This window comes from Rhinatrema bivittatum, chromosome 3 (assembly GCF_901001135.1).
Source record: "Rhinatrema bivittatum chromosome 3, aRhiBiv1.1, whole genome shotgun sequence".
In the NCBI taxonomy this organism is placed as follows: domain Eukaryota; kingdom Metazoa; phylum Chordata; class Amphibia; order Gymnophiona; family Rhinatrematidae; genus Rhinatrema; species Rhinatrema bivittatum.
In genome coordinates, this window is record NC_042617.1 from 582,373,957 (window position 1) to 582,394,136 (window position 20,180).

The following is a 20,180-nucleotide window of genomic DNA, read 5'->3' on the forward strand; positions in this document are numbered from 1 at the left end:
TACTATGCAGTCAATCTAATAATATTTTCTGTTTTCAAGATTTAATGTAACACTTTAAAATGATTTTTACAGCATGCTCAGCCGCACGTGATAACCTCCAGTCTCTTCTGGTGGTTCCCTGGCTTTTCAAACCTGAAGAAACTCCACTTGGCAACTCCAGAAGAAAAGCTCATTTTGGCACAATGCAAATAAGAAGAAGGCCATTAGCAGTCAATTTGAGAGATTGCGCTGTGTCTGTGGACCCTTGGGCTGGGATGTGATTGGCTCTACCCTCAAGGAGGCCCTGCAGGTTCTCACCGCCAGCAGGTGGACCCAGTCTAGAGCTTCACCTTTACCAGCCCTAGATCCCTTCGGGTTGAGCTTTTCGGTGCCCGGGCGACAGGACTCAGGTGAAAGTCTCTGAAGATGGCTAGAGTCATGGTCCAGGGACAGGCTGCAGTCAGAGGCAGTAGTCAGGCTTAGTGAGGGGTCCAGGCAAGGGTGGAGGCAGGCAATGTCCAAGAGAGAAGAAGAGGAATGGATAGGGAGGAGGCAGGCTGGGGGCCAGCTCAGATTGAGATCATTCCCAACATATCCTGGCTTTTGAATGAAGTTCATTCTTGTCAAGGTTTACACAAAAGAAACCAATACGGGTGAAATTACACGTGACTCTCAAACAATGATCGAATCATCAATAAGAGTCTATGCTCACTTACAAAACAACAATACAAAAATACTTTATTTATGCAAAACAAATATACACAAAACACCTCTCATTCACACCACTGGACTAAAACAACTTTCTTATATTTCAATGTCCTTGACAAGAATGAACTTCATTCAAAAGCCAGGATATGTTGGGAATGATCTCAACTGTCCAATTGTGAAATACACATTGATATTGTTACTGTAATTGCATATGATACTCCTTATTTATTTATATTGTAATTAATTAATTTTCCTCGACTGTTACCTGTAAGGGCCCTGCCCAAAAGTTATTTGTTTTTGATGTAAACCGATGCGATGTGTGAACGGCTATCGGTATAGAAGAGACTTTAAATAAATAAATAAATAAATAAATATATAAATATATAAGAAAGCTGCTTTAGTCCAGTGGTGTATAGGACTTTCTTAAAGTGTGAATGTGCTGTTTTGTGTACATTTGTTTTGCATAAATAGAGTATTTTTGTATTGTTGTTTTGTAAGTGAGTATAAACTCTCATTCATTTCATTGATGAGACACAAAATAAACCCATTTGGAGACAAAATCCCAGGGAAAAGACTGAAGGATTTATCTTTTATTTCCTGCTGGGAAATGATGATCTTCACAGAAAACCCCAGCAAAGAAAATTATCTCTGGCAAGTAACAATGTGTAACCTCTCATACTGACAGAGGTCCATATTCAGTCACTATCAGGATAGCAAAGCTAGCCAGATAAACTTATCCGGCTAACTTTAGAGGGATATTCAGTGGTGCAGCTGCACTATTGAATATATCCAGTTATCTTAAAGATAGCCAAGTAACATTATCTGGCTAATTTTAGGACAGCTCTTTGGCCCTACCAGACTAATCAGATAAGTTATCCGGCTAACTCTGAATATCAGATAAGTTATCAGATAACTTAGCCGGCTAACTTAACTGCTCCCCAAAACACCCCCAGAACGTCCCTCAGTTATCCAGCTAAATTGATACTGGATATGATTCAGCCAGCTAAGGGGGTCATTTTCCAAAGGTATCAAGTGCGATACCTAGAACGGGGCAGGTTCTGGGCGGTGTCCACACCGGAAGGGGAGGAGTCGAGGCGGCACCGGGGTGGACGCCGCGAAGACATCGCTGACGGCGAAAAGGTAAGGAGCCTTATCGCCGTCAGTAACGCAGCCAATAGCACCACCTTTCACTGTGGTGGTGCGATGATCGCTGCCGGCTTTCGCAAGCCCACCCCCCACTTCGCCCCCCCCCCCCACCCCTGCCCCCATTACCGCCGGATTTTCTAAGTTCTGCGATCTTAGAAAATCCAGGCCTAAGTGTCCAAAAATTCATTTATCCAGATATATTCTGAGTTATCCATCTAAATGCTTCTGAATATGGTCCTCACTTTTCTTGGGGTCCACATTTAGTCCTTGGGCAGCCTTCAGGGCTATGGACTCTCTGGCCACCTTAGCCCTTAGCAGGTTTATAAAATACAAGCCATGCCTTCCGAGCTCCTGGAAACTGCAATGTCCTTACTCCTATCCCAGACTACAGTTTCAATTAATACAATATTAGCATTCCCAAACATCTACAAGAGGTGTTATGTGGGCTAACCTACATAATCTACCATAGCCGAAGGAGCGGGGCAAAGGGGCTTGCCCCTTTGTAGTGCCCCTTCATAGTGCCCTAAAATAGGAAGAAACACTGCTGGGCAACTTATTGATTCTGTAAGTAATATCATGATAAAGGATCAACAGTACTCAAAGAACAATTCCAACGTATTAAACAATGGACGATATGGCTGTTTAAATAAACTTTTCAATAAAAGAGAAAGTCAGTGTTGCACTGAAGGTGGACCCTTAGCCTGGCTCAGGATTGGTACAGCCCTCTGAGAGATCCCAGAGGGCGCCTGCCGCCAGGAGGTGGAGCACACTAGGAGACAGAGGCAAGCTGGAGCTTCACCAATAACGGCCCGGGGACTACGCGGGTTAAGCCCTTGACTTCCCAGGCTGCCTGGGCTTAGGTGGGCCTCTGGGGGTCTCCCAAAGAGATGGTGGAAAGGTGTGCCCATGAAGAGTAGAGGTGCATGGCTGATGGTGAACAGACGAGCTAGACCGACACAGAGAGTACCGGAGACCATGGGTACGAGGCAGGAACTGAAGGTCCTCCGGGCAGGGTAGGCAGCACCTAGTGGTCTAGCTCGAGGAAGGCCACTGACAGCATCAAGGCAGGTGGACCTGGAGGTCTCAGGAGGAGCAAAGAGAGTGTCCGAATGGAGCCCAAGGGTCAAAGCCAGGGTATCCATCCAAGAATGGTCAGCCAAAGCAAGGGTCAGTTCCAGGTATCAGTCTGAGTGTGGTCAGAGGCAAGCAGAGGTCAGTTCCTGGTATCGGTCCAAGTGTGGTCAGAGGCAAGCAGAGGTCAGTTCCGGGTATCGGTCCAAGCGTGGTCAGAGGCAAGCAGAGATCAGTTCCGGGTATCGGTCCAAGCATGGTCAGAGGCAAGCCGAGGTCGGTACCGGGTATCAGTTCGAGATGGTACAACCTGGGTTGCGGAACATGGAATAGAACTCAGGAATGAAGGAACACAGGAACCGGTGCTGGAACACAGGAAGGACCACGGGAACATAGGAGCAAATGCAGGAACACTGGAACAAGCACAGGAACAGACGCAGGAACACTGGAATAAGCACAGGAAAATGGGAACAGTGGAACAAGCACAGGAACGCAGGAACGAGGATGGCAACTAGCTAACACAATGTGATGAACCATTTGCCAATGCAAGGAATGGAGGGCTGAGCCCTGCCTTTTATGCAGGGCTCAGGTGACGTCATTGCTGGGCGCTGCGGAGCGGTTTCCCACCATGGCGCCTTTAAAGGTCGGCCTTGTGTGTGCGCGCGTGCCTAGGGGCCGACTGCAGGAAGGCGTGGCGCAGTCCTCTCTGTGCCACGTGGGACGTGGAGCACCGGAGCAGGAGGGAACCAGGTCCGGAGTTGAGGAGACCGAGGAGGTAGGAGCCCGGGGCTGCAGACGGCTAGCTACGACCACGGGAGAGACCGGGGGAGCAGTCAATGCTGGGTCTGGAAGGTGAGCAGGGCCGGTCGCAGCCCTAGTGTGGCCGGGGTGAGCAACAGTCAGAAACTTAACAAAACTTTCAACAGTAACATACCCTCTTATGCAATATATAATGTTATCAATATTATTAGTTAATATACAAGTGATCACAAAAAATTAATATTAGTAATGACATGCTGGATGAGCATAAGCCCTCAATTTGTTGTGTAACTGAAACATGGCTTAAAAAATCAGATACGGTATTAATCAACCAGATAGATCAGCTTAACTTTTATGTAACATCTATTCCTACAAATGCCAGAAGGGGAGGTGGCCTAATGTTTATAACTAAAAAAGAATTGAAATTCTTGGTTATTGACACCCCCATTGTTTCACCATTTGAAGTGTGTCTGCTTGATTTTAAATTATTTAAGCTCTGTTTAGTATATTGTCCGCCCAAACTCATAGAACACAAAAGCTCGCCATTGTTAAAATTTATGGCTAAAACCAATGCATGTGAAATTTTCCTGAATACAATGGGGGTTATTTTCATCTTTTTGCAAATAGTTTTCAGTATGAGAGAGAGAACCTAACTATAAAGCTCTTATAGTACATAGGTATTTATACCTCTACATGAGGCCCACCTAGTAACTCGAGGTGAAGTTTAGGTAGTAGTGTAGGGGTTAGGGGCCCCTTTGACATTCAGAGTGAGATGTACGAACAGAGCAGTACACTCTTGTGAAGATTTGATGACCTTCGGAGTGAGGAAACTCACCCAAAGATGAGATTTGTACAATGCTTTCTCAACCTAGCTTGATGGACTCTCAACTTGGGTGACAAGTGTGTATTGTTCTGTTCGTACATCTCACTCTGATTGTCAAAGTGGCCCCCTAACCCCTACACTACTACCTAAAACTCACCTGGAGTTACTAGGTGGGCCTCATATAGAGGTATAAATACCTACTATAAGGGCTTTATAGCTAGTCTCTCTCTCTCTCTCTCTCCTCTCTCTCTCTCTCCTCTCTCGCTCATCTCTCTCTCTTCATCTCTCTCTCTCTCTCTCCTCTCCTCCTCTCTCTCTCTCTCTCTCTCTCGTTGTAGGTAGGAATTGCACCAAATGTGGTGTTACTGCAAAGTGCAAAAAAGTTATTGCACTCTGTTGTAAAACTGTGCTAAGTTAGGGCATTTTGGGGTGGGAGCAAATTATTGACAAACCAACTCACAGAGGAAGAGATACCTTGGATTTAATATTCATTAACCAGGAAATTATATTAGTTAATTATCACTGCAAATCAGGAACATATCAAAGGAAATCAGAGAGAACAAAACTAATTCAGTGGAGAAATGAATTTACAAATGAAGAGTTAATTACTAAAATAAATGACTCAATCTTAGACTAATATGACCCAAAAGATAATCGATGAGATAAGCCCACTTGCTGAGAAAAAAGTAGTGATAAAGTGTAAAAAGAAGCCATGGTTCACTATTGAGATAAAGGATCAAAAAAAGCAATACAGGAAAGGAATTTGGAGGAAAATGCCATCTAATAGTACATTAACATATTATAGAATTTGTTTAACTAAGTATAGAAAGCTCATAAATAATACGAAAAAAATATTATGCCTCTAAAATTCATGACATTAAATATAACTACAAAGCAAAACCTAACTAAAGAAAGAATAGGTGATACTGGTCTGACTGTTGCACCTTCAAAAGAAAAATGTAATGACTTTCCCAAAGTTTTCCAATGTAAAGATCCAAAATTTGGTGAAAAAGTTTGCTACTGCATCAACTGACAATATTTCATTGCAGACAAATGAAACACAGAAATGGACAGAGTTTGAATATATCAGAATTAGAAATAAACTCGATATTAATGAAACTAAACCCTGCTACTCATCCAATGGATTTATTAACAATATAGTCTTTAAAATCGATTGCAGACATAATAGTTCCACACATAACAAAAATCATCAATATATTGCTCGAGAAAGGCTATATCCCTGGTCCACTGAAATAAGCAGCAATCAGACCAATATTAAAAGTTAACAAAACAGATATAGAAAATCTAAACAATTATAGGCCAGTCTCGAATCTACCTGCAATAGCTAAAATCCTAGAAAAAGATGATTCTTTCTCAAGTGACAGACCACCTTGAAATAAATATTTTTTTTCCAACGCAATTTGGTTTCAGAAAAAAATGATGGCTCAGAAGCACTATTATTAGCCCTGAATGATACAGTGCTTCGAGGTTGATGCTGTACGTGCATACTTGCTAGTCTCATTAGATTTGTCAGCTGCGTTCTACACAATAGATCACAATATAATAAAGCGTTACAGACGCTGGTCCACCAATCCCACTGTAAATATGTTTTGAACTGTATATGCTTTGAATTGTACTTCTTTTTGCTAATCGTGTTTTTGAATTGCATTCCACTGGGTTCTCTGTAAGTTTCAGTTTCAACCATTGTTTCAATGTATCCGCCCCCGAGGCGACAGTTCAGTTCTCTGTAAACTGGTGCGATATGTATTCTATACAGGAACATCGGTATATAAAAATTAAAAATAAATAAATATAATGATTCAAAGACTGAAGGAGACAGGTTTAGGGGAAAAAGTGTTGAAATGGTTTATGTCTTTAATTTCAGGGCAATCATATAAAGTAAGACTAGATGGATGATTACCTGAGATAACACAAATGGAGACAGGTTTACCACAGGGTTCAGCATTGTATGCGATGTTGTTTAATATATACATGTTACCTTTATGCTGTGCTGGTTACTATCAGGGATGGGCATTAATTATTATGTACAATTCCTCATACCAAATTACCAATAGAAATCTCAGTTGAACACGCGGTAAAATTACTTGAGATATACTTTTCATCGATTAAGCAATTATTGAACATATAAGATCAGTTATAAACACACAAAAGACATAAATAATCCTATTAAATAGGAAAATTCCATCTATATCCCCAAAACCAATAGCAATAATGAGTGATCAGACAAAAATAGAAGTATCTGATCATGGCCATGAACTAGGTATTGTAATTGACAGGAGTCTGTCAATGGAAAAACATATTAGCCAAAAGATAAAAAATGGTTATTACAAATTTAATTTTTTAAAACCTCTAAAGCCTCTTCTTTCATAAGTGTTGCGTCCGTCGGTCCTCGATGGCTTTGCCCTGTTTGCCTCACCTTATTCATGGCTCCTCCTGTTTACCTGGGAAAGATGGCTACCGCAGCATCGTCAAGCCGACCTCTCTGGCATTCCCGGAACGGCTATGGTGCAGCCTCCCACCATTGTTCCTCCTAGGGTGCATGCGCACGGAACCCACGTCTTTGTACCACCCTTGGCGCGAACCTCGAGTGTGTTCCCTCATGCTGACATCACACCATCCGGGTATATTACCGTCACTAGTTTGCTAGCTCATTGATTTAGCAAGGACTCAAATCCGTTCCTGTCAACACTACTCTGCTGCTTCCGTGCTGCCGCTGGAAGCTCTCTCTCTGCCCTTCGGAGTAATCGCTAACCTGGGTACCCGCTCCTCGGAGGCCCTCTGCTTTATTTCAGGTGTCTATCTGGGATCAGGTACTCGCTCCTCGAGGGCCTGCTTTCCCTGCCTCGGTGCCTGTACATTCTACAGCATACCTGGTGGAATCGCATACCTGCAGCTACATCTAGTGAGTACTCTAACTCTCAGTCTCTCTCATCCACAGTATCTCCTCGCTGGGAGACCTGCTGCGGAATCTCCTGACTTCATCAAGGAGAGAAGGGCTCCCTCTGCCGAGGTCCCTGAGACTGCAAGTACGAGACTGCCTCACTACTGCCACCTCTGGTGGAGATCTTCAAGCTGTCTAAATAAAGATCTTTCCTTTGTTTTGTGTGTCTAGCCCAGTGCTGTGGCTCCTCACGGGGCTCCTCCCCGTGGGCGTGGTCCTCTCCACAGCACCCAAGGATCCACAAAACACACATTATCATAACTCTATCAAACTCTAATTTTTAGTGGCTTTCATTATTGTAATTCTTTATTATTAGGTTTACCCACAAATACAATCCGTCTACTTCAGTTGTTCCAAAATGCAACAGCTAGAATATTATCAGGTTATAAATAATACGACCATGTTACACCTATATGAAACAAAAACAACTAAAGCTCACCAAATATAAAGATGTGTGACTGAACTGAAATATATATAATTATTTATAAATTAGAAAGAATGACCATCATATTACAACGTGTAATAGGTTTCAATGGGGCTCAAAGCACTGCCCTTTTATAGTGCATTGGTTTTAATCATCAGTCATTCTTAATAAAAAATGTAAAGAATTTTTTGAAGTGTACAATTAAAGATTCCTTTTCCCTTTATGCAAAACTTAAAAAGCATATGTTTGTGAAATTATTTACAAGACGCTTTTCTGCCTTTTATAAAAAACTTGAGCAAGGGATGCTGTAAAGTTAGTTCCACCGTATTATAGTCATTACACTGGTTGCCAATTCAATCTAGGTCACAATTCAAAGTCCTTACCATGATCTATAACAATACCACAGAATGGCTGAATGCCTCATTACATCTATATGTTCCGAGTAGGAACTTGGGATCTGCCAATAAAGGAGCACATTTAAGTGAGGTCAGAGAAAGGGCACTCTCAATTGCTGGACCAAAACTTTGGAGCACAATGCGAGCTGATCTACGTACACAGAGAGACAGCAAGCAATTTAAGAAAGATCTTAAGACATGGCAATTCAGGTTAGCATGTGCTGACTAAGACAAACAGAAACTGCAGGTTGGGAGAGAGAGCAGAAAATAATTCTCATTGTAGCTATTTTGTTTTAGATGTAAATGAATCATTTTATATTTCAATGAATATCATTTTAGGTTTTTATACGATGCTTTTACTGTAAACTGCCATGATTGTTAACTTCAGAATGATGATATATAAATATATAAATATGAAATAATTAAAAAAAATATATATATATATGAAAATAGCCAAATATTCTCTTCTATTGCCCTTTGCATTGCTGCTATAGCCCCTAGCAGCAGATTGCACAGCCCTTTTACAAAGATATCCCCTACCAGTAGGATGCACTTGGTTTGGTTGACAGTAAATCCGATCTCCTGCCACACCCTCAGAGTTCCTCTCTCAGATGCCCTAGAGTCTAGGATATGCACCAGCTGAAAACGCTGTCCAGATAAGTAAAGCACAATTTCACTAACTTGTGCTTTTTAGAACGCTTTACATTATGTCATAAGGACACAAAAGAAACCTGGCACCAAGGTGAACAAATCCGTGAGCTACAGGGGAACGAGCAGGAAATGACTGGGGAACCCAGCCAGCTCAATCTGTCCGTTGTAATCTGGAGGTCTGCCAGGGGAGGGATAGAACTGCTGCAGGAGAAATATTTAGGCCATTTACTGGCCTCTCTGAGGAATTTTTCTCTTTGCTTTTTCATCTTTGCCAAGGATAAATTTGCTTACCCTCTGGAATTGATGGAACGGCAGAAGGATACGTTCTAGCCCAGAAAAAAAAAAAGATAAAAATCCTACTATAAACGTTATCTCTGCTACCCAAGGTGTCTAGAGAGGGTCAGGGCAGGAGGAAGCAACTTCATCTCGTAAGAAATACTTTCATTAAATTCTTCCGACTTTCCTTTAATGGAAAATATAATTGTCATTGATCTTTTTTGTCATTGATCTTTTTTTGTGACACAGTCAATGTGGGCATTGTGATATGTGTGCGATAACTATCGAAGGATCCTGTTGGCAACATCCTGTGACAGGTTATATATACAAAAAAAGATCAATGACAACATGTGATTCATCGTGGGTTGTTTATTTAATTCAGTGCCCATGTCGATTATTATATGTTGGTCGCACCAGTAGAAGAATCAAAGTGCGGCTCCGTGAACATAGAAGCCGTTTAAACACAGTACACATGGAGGCACCAATGGTAAGTCACTGTATTGAGTCAGGCCACACGTTTGATCAACTACAATGGACAATTCTTGAACAAATTGTATCTAATCCTCGAGATGGTGATCAAAATTATTTCTTAAACTACCGTGAACAATGGTGGATTTATACTTTAGCTTCACAATCTCTTCAGGGACTCAATGACTCAGTGGAATGGTCCTCGTTGATCTAGCTGTTGATTGGTCTCTTGCCAACTGCATCTATTCATTGATTGGTTCCTTCCTAAGACACTAGTAGGTTTAAAAACATCCATGGAAAATGGCGGATCCAGCTGTCAGGATAAAGCTGTAACCTAGTAGCAGATGTGATTGCTGGGCAGACTCGGGAAACGTATGTATTTTATAGATAGCAGCCGTAGTCATCTATACCTTTTGAGAATTTTGACAAAGTGTGTTGTTTCTAATTATAGAATTGATATTGTTCGGCCCCTGATGAAGCTGACAGAAACACGAGCCATGTCGGGCCAGCGCCAGTCAGATATTCCCGCTGCGATAAGTGTTACCTTACTGCCCTTAAAATTGATGAAATGACCATACCAAAAGATGGAAAATGTCTAAAAAAATGTAAAAATTCTAAAAACTACCACTAGAGAAACCAATGATTAAACTATAGTGACGGTCCGATTTTTGACCGGTGACTGCACAACTATATCAGTGGCTTCTAGGGCTATCAAAGGTGAAGCCCGCCATTTTATATGAGGTTTCTCTAGGTCACTACAACAGACTACATGGTATCAGCATTTGATATTCCTAGAACTATGATGTTGTTTTGAATTTAATGTATGAGAATACATCATATATATACAGTTTTGTGTTATAAGTGTATAGTTGTGATTCATAGACAACTTATTCTATTTCTGAATTTAACAGTCGTTTAATTAAGGTGGCTGGTTGACTTCATTCCAACAAACTTAGGGTTAACCCTGGCAAATCACAGTCAGTCTGGTTTGTTTGCAGACATTCCAATATCCAGCTTCCCTCTCCAGTTATGTCCAGAGCTGCAATCTCAATTAAGGATGCTATCAAGTCAAAATTGGAGACAAAATTGACTCCTGCTTACTTTTTCTGATCACGTCTCTTCACTCATGCAAAGAGCTTCCTTTTCATATTCATCCATTCTTGGATTGAGCTGGCCTCAAAACCTAGGCTTCCTCTCTTATTTTATCCAAACGATATTACTGTATTGTCTTATTTCACGGACTTTCTTCCATTCAGTTATGTAGGCTTCAAATTTTTTCAAAACACTGCAGCAAAATTAATTTTTGGTAAATCAAAGTTTGAACATGTCACCCCCCTTCTCCGAGATCAGCACTGGTTTCAGGTTACTTCACGCATTCAGTATAACATTGGTTGTTTGATATTTAAAGGTTTACAATGGGGAAACACCTTCACATCTTGCTAGTACAATCATACCGCGCGCAGAAGCCATCATGATCACTTCACTCTTCTCAGCAAGAAATCAGTTTTAACAGAACTAAGGAAATTTGCTTTCCCTTCCTACCACCACTTTCTGTGTAGCTTGAGAAAGATTATTTCTAAAACGGCTTGAAAGCCTACCTTTTTTTCAAAAAATTGTATTTTGATAGCTGATATGGACATAACTTCTGCCTAGTCTCCTTGCTGTATTAATGATTTTGGGGTAGATTTTAAAAGGAGCGCATGCGGCGTATGTGTGCGTGCGCAACCCAGTGCCAACTGCTGGCGCGCGATCCCTGGCACAGCAGCAAATATGGCCGCTGTGCCGGAAGCCTGACTCCGCCCCCTCCCCGCCCCTTCCCACCCCTTTTTGCAAGCCCCGGGACTTACACGCGTCCCGGGGCTTTACGCGCATCGCCAGGCCTTTTGAAAATAGGCCCAGCGCGCGTAACCCTTTTAAAATCCGGCCCTTTATGTTTAGATTTGCTGCTCCTGGAAGTTGGGAGGGGAAGCAGGGAGTAGGAAAAGATTTTATGTAGGAAAGAATTGGTTGAAAATAACAAAATCTTTATTTTTTTTAACAATTATTAAACAAAAACAATTTAACCAGCTGCAAATGATATTAAAACCAGGTTCAACAGTTATTGTTTACCAACCATAAGTACAATTGTTGTGACCGTCACTGCCCGAGGTCTTCACTTTGCCCTCTTTACCTCTGTGGCGACTCCCTCCAGGTCTGAAGGACGGCTGGCTGCTGCGGCGTCTCCCTGCCGTCTCTCGCCGGCATCCCCGGGCCGGCTCAACGCTGCAGATCCGCCATCTTGCCTGAAACCTAGGGCACACGCTCTGAGCAAGGGCACGAACCTCAGGGGCGTCCCTCTGAGATGACGTCATCCGCTTCCGATATTTAAAGGTCTCTGATATTGCTACTTGTTGAGTTAGCAAGGGCTAAGGTTCAGATTGGGTTCCCTGCCTAAGCTACTCTGCCTCCTCAGACTTACCAGAGGTACCCGCTCCTCGGGGGCCTCATTCTCTCTCTTTGCCTTTCAGGTTACAGACAGGAGACGGTACTTGCTCCTCGTGGGCCCTCTTTCCTGACTATCTGCTGATTCTCTTCTGCCTGGAAGTCATCATTATCTGCATCATTGTGAGTTACCATTGCTCTCTCAGAGCTTTCCCTGGAACCAGGTACTCGCTCCTCGAGGGCTTATCCTTTCCAGCTCCTGAGCTCCCTGAGACCAGTTTGTGAGTGTTGTCATCTAGTTCTGTTCATGAACTCTGCATACCTTGCCTTCTCACTGTCTACAGTTTCTCAACAGCTCAGCCATCCAGGGATCACCTTTACCGTATCTGAGGGATTACAGCCCTACCGGGCACTTCAGCTCACTACTGCCATCTCTGGTGGTTTCAAGACCTGTTTAATAAAAGAACTAGTGTGTGTCTGTCTCCTAACTCTGAGCCTGACCGGTGGTCCCTCTCGGGATCTTCCCCCGGGGGCGTGGTCTTCTGCCACCGGCCCAAGGATCCACTTACTACTATCTCCGGCAGTCTATAACAACAGATTGCTAAGTCCACCTACAGAATACATCAGATTGACACCCCTATCTGATTGCTCCTCCCACCAGCATAGCGGATCATGACAAAAATTGAGTTTAAATCTTAAGTCATTGAGATTTCAGAACAATTATTAGGACAACTTTACAAACTCACAGGATCATTTATCAAAATGCATTAAGGCGATAACACTGTAACGCATGTGATAAATACAACATTTTGACATGTGTATGCAAATTTAAAATTAGTATTTGAGCGGGATGAGTTTGGGCAGAGTTAATGGAAATGAGGGTGTGTTACCATGTTCTCTCTACCTAGCTTGATGCACTCTCTTCCTAGCTGCAATCAAGCTAGGTAGAGAGAACATGGTACAGATCTACTCTTCTTTCACCTTTCATCCCTCCAAATCACGTTAGACCTTCACTGATGGTAACTGCGCTGTTTGTACATATGACTGTGCCCCTCCAAACCCACCCTCTTACAGTGATATAAATAGTTTACTTTGTTGAAAGTTCTATAAAGGTGTTCTCTCTCTCTCTCTCCCCCCCTAGGTCTCATAAAGAAGCAAGGTGTATTAAAGACAACACCAATATGTTCTCTAGAATTTATGCTTTGCCTTCGAGAGTCTGGCCAGACCTAGGCTGTTATGTAAGTGCAATTTAGAGCATGAGAGAGAGAGAGAGAGCATTTCTGGATTTTCCTTAACCAGGAATACAGAATGTAGGTATTTTCACTTATTGACATCATCCTTTGAGATTAGTTTGGTTCTCCAGTCTCTTGATTCTTACTTCTAATCCATTACATATTTTCCAACTGTTTTTCCGGATTCTTTTTTTTTTTTTGTGTGTCATATTTTTATTGAGGTAAGTGAGTAAATATAAACTCAAACTTAATAAGTAACAACAGAGGAACTCTGCTTAACATAGAGTCAGTAACATTTAATCCACTGATTTTACTTTTATCCTGTTTGATAACTCATTCCACACATACATCCATTCTCCACCTTCCACAACTTGTTAAACACAAGCAGTATCCCAGTATGTATTCTGAGCTTTTTTTTATAACAAGTTTTTCATTCGCTCCCACAATTGAAGGTAACCCCTCTGAGTCAATAGAGATTTGTGTCCATCCAAATCTTGTTGTCGTAATTGTGCCGTAACTGCATATCTTTCCAAGTACGAAAAGCTGGCGATTCTTTGCTAACCCAACAAGAAAGAATAACCTTTAGTGCTAATGTAAAAGAAACACTTAAAAATGTTGATATCCTAACTGGAAGTGATAAGGATCTGTTAAACAGATGTAAATAGGACATTTTCCCATGCCAGTTCATCAGGCATTCCACAGCAAACATTTGTCTCCAATAAGCCTGTAGTTTGTGACACTCTGTAAACATATGGTGTAATGTGCTCCTCTGAACATTGCATTTTAGACAGAAATCTGATTCCCACAGCTGTATTTTGGCTCCCAGTGATCTAGTGAAATATAGTTGATGCAATATTTTCAATTGAATTTCCCTCAGATTTCCTGGTTGCAGATACCTATGTATTGTTGCAAATGCTGCAAGAATATCATCCTTCAATAATGACATACCTGCTCCCCAGTGAGAAGCCAATTTAAGTACATGCATGTTTTCCCCCTTTTGCTTAAAATGTGATAGCCAAACCCCAGTTTTGGTACTGGTGCAGAAGCTCTCCCCACCACCTGAAAACAGGAAATCAAAAAACCTCAATCTCCTACAGTTGGTATTTTATGGCGAGGAAAATGAAGAAGGACCAATGGATGAAATGGTCCAGCCAGTTCCTCCAGTAAGCTGTCAAAATTATATTTGTGCTGTAACGCTACCCAATCTTGAATCTAGCAGAGAAGTGATGCCACATTATATAAGAGAAGATCAGGTACAGCTCGGCCCTCCCTGCTGCTTATCCTTGCATAATATGAAGTCACTTAACCTCGCTCTTTTGTTATGCCCTATAAAGGCAAAAGCAGATCTGAATGCTTCACCTTTGCTTTATTAATCCACAAAGGGAGCATTTGCAGACTGTACACCATTTTTTGAAGTATAACCATTTTCACTACCGCACACTTGCCCATTAAATAGAGCGGGTACGTCATCCATTCGGTAAGGAGAGTTTTAATGAATTCTAAAACAGATATAATGTTTCCTGTGCATTATCTTCTTCTCATTGCGTGTTAGCCTTATACCCAGGTATCGCATGCTGGTTAAACTCCAACTTAATGGAAAGGAGCCCTCCTATCTGTCTTTTAAAGTAGTTTTCAATGGGAAAGCGTCAGATTTACTGCGATTAATCTTTAGTCCTGAAAACTCCCCAGAATTGTTAATTTCCTTTAAAACCTCTGTTACGCAAGTTCTTGGATCACCTATATTCAACAGCATGTCATCGGCAAATAGTCTCAATTTGATATGCTTGCTCCCAATGGGGCGGATTTTCAGAAGATCTACGCGCGTTATCAGGCTTACGCACACTGGGCCTATTTTCAAAAGGCCCGGCGACGCTCATAAAGCCCCGGGACACGTGTAAGTCCTGGGGCTTTACTAAAGGGGTGGGAAGGGGGCAGGGTGGTCCTGGGCGGGGCATAAGTGGGTCAGAGGCTCCTGGCACAGCGGCCATTTGCCGCTGTACCAGGGATCGCACGCCGGCAGTTGGCCAGCGCGCGCAACTTACTTCAGCCCCAGGGCTGAAGTAAGTTTTGCAACAAGAAAAAAGAAAAAGATAGGGGGAAAGGGTGGGGCAGGTAAGGGAAGGGAAGGGAAGGTGGGCTGGAGGGTTAGGAAGATTTCGGAGTGGCCTTGGAGGGAGCGGGGGAAGGCAGCACCCTTTGCGCACGCTGACCCCTGATTTTATAGCTTGCACGCACCTGCACGCACAAGTTATAAAATCGGGCATACATATGTGCGCGCTGGGTCGCGTGCGCACATGTACGCCCGCGCGCACCTTTTAAAATCTATCCCAGTCTGTATACCCTAAAAGGCCTCCATATTACGTAATTTAATAGCCAAGGGTTCTAATGTCAGCACATATAATAAAGGTGACAATGAACAACCTTGTTGGGTTGCTCTGGTCAGAGCAAACTTCCCAGACAAAGCTCCGTTGACTGAAATTTTGGCTATGGGGTCCACATAAAGCAGTTTTACCCAATCCAGGAACTGATTTCCAAGTACAAATTGTTGCAAAACCCGCCACCAAATCGAATGCCTTTTCCAACTCTAACGTAACTAGCATTCCATCAGATTCCTCATTCCCAGCCTCTTGCAGAGCCAACACAACCTTCAGCACATTAGTGTTGTAATGACGGCCTTTGACAAATCCAGTCTGATCTGACAAAACAATAAATTGGATAATGTTATTCAATCTATAAGGCATAATAGCTGCCAGGATTTTTAGCTGCATTTTGTTTAATGTGAACCGATGAGATGTTCCCAACGTTCATCAGTATATAAAAGCCTCTAAATAAATAAATAAATAAATAAATAAATAAATAAATAAATACATTTTTATCTCTTGGTTGAGAAGGTAAATAGGCCTATAAGATTCCAGGTACTATGGATTCTTGCCCAGTTTAGGAATTAGGATTATTGAAGCCAGATTGTGCTCACATTCAAAATGACCCTTTTCCCTTGCCAAAATGAACATTTCTTTAACAGGGTGAACTATGTTTTCTCCCAATATTTTATAGAATTTGGGTCCAAGCCCATCTGGGCCCGGGGCCTTTCCCAATTTCAATTGCTTAATAACTCTCCTGATTTCAATATCCTGAATAGGATTATCAAGAGCAAATACCTGCTCTCCTGTTAGGTGGGGAAAAACCAAATCTTTAAAAAAATCATGTTGGGTTTGAGCTGCACTCGGAGATGCAGTATACAATGTTTTGTAGAAAGATTCAAAAGTAGCTAAAATCTCTTGTGTGTTAGATGCATTAGTCCCGTTGCACTGTAAGCGGGTGACTAATGCTTTAGGCTTTGAATTTTTATTCAAGTTGACAAGAAGTCTGCCAGACTTTTTTCCCCATTGAAATATTTTATATTGGAAATAAAGCAAGCTGGGGTTTTTTTTAGCCCTTTGTTCCAAAATAGTATCTAGTTCTTTATGAACAGTTAAATTGCCTGCCAAATCTCAGGGGATAACAGCCCTACATGAGTTTGCTTCAGTTGGTTAATTTCTTTGTAACCAGAATTTTCAGTGATTGCTTTTCGTTTTCCAATCTGATATGAAAGGATATGCCCTCTGAGGACTGCTAAAGCAACACCCCAGTAAGTAATGGCATTTACTTCCAGAGTATTATTTGTCTCCTGATATTCACGCCATTTATCTCTCAAAAACTGAAAAACGTCTTTGTCCTGGTACAACACCGTGGAATTTTTCACACTGGTTTCCTTCCACCCTCATCCACCACTTTTAATTTAAGAGAGACTATGGGGTGATCCAAGTATGGAACATCAACCATCTGACAAGACAAAATTTTATAAAACCAGTGTTCTGATAGCAAAAGGTAATCTAGCCGAGAATATACATTGTGGACATGAGAGTAATAGGAGTATTCCTGGTCGTCCACATGTAGAAGACAACAAGTATCTATCAAACGTAATTATTGAGTTAAGAATCCTATTCCAATTTCAGATTGATTTTCTTTTTTGGTGTTTTAAATGGTTTGCAATCAATGATGGAATTATCAATTATGTTATATTCACCCCCAATTACTCCAACGTACGTAATCTTTCTACACCCCCAACTTAGCCACTAGATTCGAGAAGAAGCCATATGAATACTGATTAAGAGCATATAGATTGACTAACATCAATTCTACTCCATATATAGGGCCAAGAACTATTATGTAGCGGCCGTTAATATCTATTATTTGCTGATCTAGCTGAAATGGTAACTTCTTATGAATTAAAGTAGCTATCCGTCTTTGCCTAGAGGAAAAAACGTAGAAGTAGCACTGACCCACCCATTCATAACACCACTTGCTGTGTTCCAGATCATCAAGATGTGTTTCTTAAGGAAGGCTTTGTCAGCTTTTAGCATTTCCAATCCATTAACACTTTCTTTTAATTGGGGAGTGCAGCCCATCCACATTAAGAGAGCATATATGTATTTCAGCCATAATCAGAATCATACAGACTATTTAACAGTTGTTTTTTCACAATTTCCTGTGAAGGAGCTCCCCTGCCTAAGCCCTCCCCGCTCTTATTCCATAACGATTTCAGATCAGTCCTCCAAGCCATTCTGTTCTCCAAGATCGACTACTGCAACTCCATTTTGCAGGTTCTCCCGGCTTCCATTATAAAACCCCTCCAGTTGCTCCGAAATGCAGCGGCGAGAATTTTGACGAATACCAATCGGAGAGCACATATCTCTCCCATTCTAAAAGATCTTCACTGGCTCCCAGTAAATTTCAGGATTCTCCATAAATCACTCACAATTATCCACAAAAATATTCACCATCAGACCCCTCTTGACCTGCTACACCCTCTCAAATTGCACTCGACAGCCAGACCTTTAAGGGATGCATACAAGGGATCCTTATATGTTCCTCCTATCAAAACTGTACACCACTCATACATCAGAGACAGGTCATTTTCTATCATAGGTCCCTCCATCTGGAACGCCATGCCTCCTGACCTTAGGCAGGAAACTTGCCTACTAACTTTTAAAAAGAAACTTAAGACATGGCTGTTTTGCCGAGTCTTCTCTGCCACTAACCCAACAGCCTGACTAAGAACTGTTCCATCACCTATGTAAATAAACAAATGCTAAAAAGTGCTTATAAATTATCATGAGGTCGGCTCCTTGCCTCCCTCCCATATCCTAATGTATATAGTACTTTATCTTCGTTCTCCCACTCTTTTTTTCCTACTCCCAGTTAAGGCATCCTTGTTATAATGTAACTTTATGCTCCTTTTAAAATGTCTCTTATTACTGGTTGGTTATAGTTACTGTTTAGTTCGATGTAAACCGAGTTGATTTGATTTGTATCAAGAAAGTCAGCATATAAAAGCCTTTAATAAATAAAATAAATAAATAAATAATAGACATTGAAATCCCCAGACACACTATACCATACATATCTGCACACATTCATTCTTTTTATACCTTTGTCCCTTTTTTTCAAACAAATCCTCCCTCCCTCCCAGCTCCAAAAATAGTGCACCACACCCAGGACCGCCGAGGAAAGCGGAGCTTCTCCCACTCAGCAAAATGTGATTAGTCCTCTTCTCTCCCTGTGATCCAGGGGCTTCTGGAGCCAGTGAAACCTTTTCTCCTTATTGTTGGTCAGGTCTCAGGGTAAGGAGTTTGTCTGACCCAGTCTGTATTGATGACAATTTCTTCTCAACCGTCTGTCCAACTTGCTGCCAGATTATGTACCGGTATTTAATGAATTCCTTCAGTCGCAACTTTATCAGCCAAGTGTGCGATGGTGCAAATAGCAATGATCTCCAACCTCAAATGTTCGTAGGTCACACAGTTAGCCCAACTGTGCTAGGATCTTGATCCATTCTGGAAGAGCAACGCCAGGAGGTGATCATGTTCGCATATTTGTACTACACTTATAAAGTCAGTGGCTGAGCTAAGATTGACATTGTAAAGAAAAATGTTGTTGTGTCTTTTAAATCCTCATCAAAGAGACTTATACAGTCTTGATTTGCCTTTATGTAATATATATCATTTTTTTAAAAACAATTTTAGAAGCTTATTCCAATTACTCCAATAACCATCAACCATTGGTATGCGATGGTGTGAACAGCAATGTTCTCCAAACCAAAGGTCCACTAATCACACTGGTAAACCAACTGTGATTGGGATCTGAACAATCCTGTATCATTGGCACTATAAACCTGTCGTAACAAATAGCAATAGCTATTTGTTATGACAGCAATAGCTAGCATAACGTTTAGGAGATGTGTGACGGCCTCATTTTAATCTGCTCTAAGACTTTCTCCTCTTAGTCTCAGGAAGCCATTTTTTGCAGAACTGCAACACTCGCGGCTTTATCAGTTCCCGATTTCTTCAATCTGCCTGCCATGTTGCTTGCTTTTTTAATTACAAAATTGTTCATCAATTCTGTTTGCAGAGGAAATTGAAAAAAATGACAGATTATGTAAAAGCTTTGCTGGCTCGTAGGGAGAGAGTGCAGGATGCTTCCTCTCAAGGTGAAGTCATTACAAGAAGTACAGTTTTCCAGGTTCTAAATGCTTATCTACTATCGCCTCTGAAAGGCTTTACATTATTTCTTGGTCTGTGTTTATCTGCAATCATATTTCTTTCAGTCCTTAGAGTGCAAGTGATGTATTTTATTTAAATATTAAAAATTTCAGCTTTGGAGATATTGCGCTCTTATTGATCATAGACGCATGCTATGATTGTTGGCAGGGGCGTAGGGCGACTGCTGAAGTTGGTGGTGCACCAGAAAATTTTCTGCTATGTGCCCTAGAACACAGTATAGCCTCCTAAATTACCCTGTCAGCACTACTTTCTTTGATGCAAAA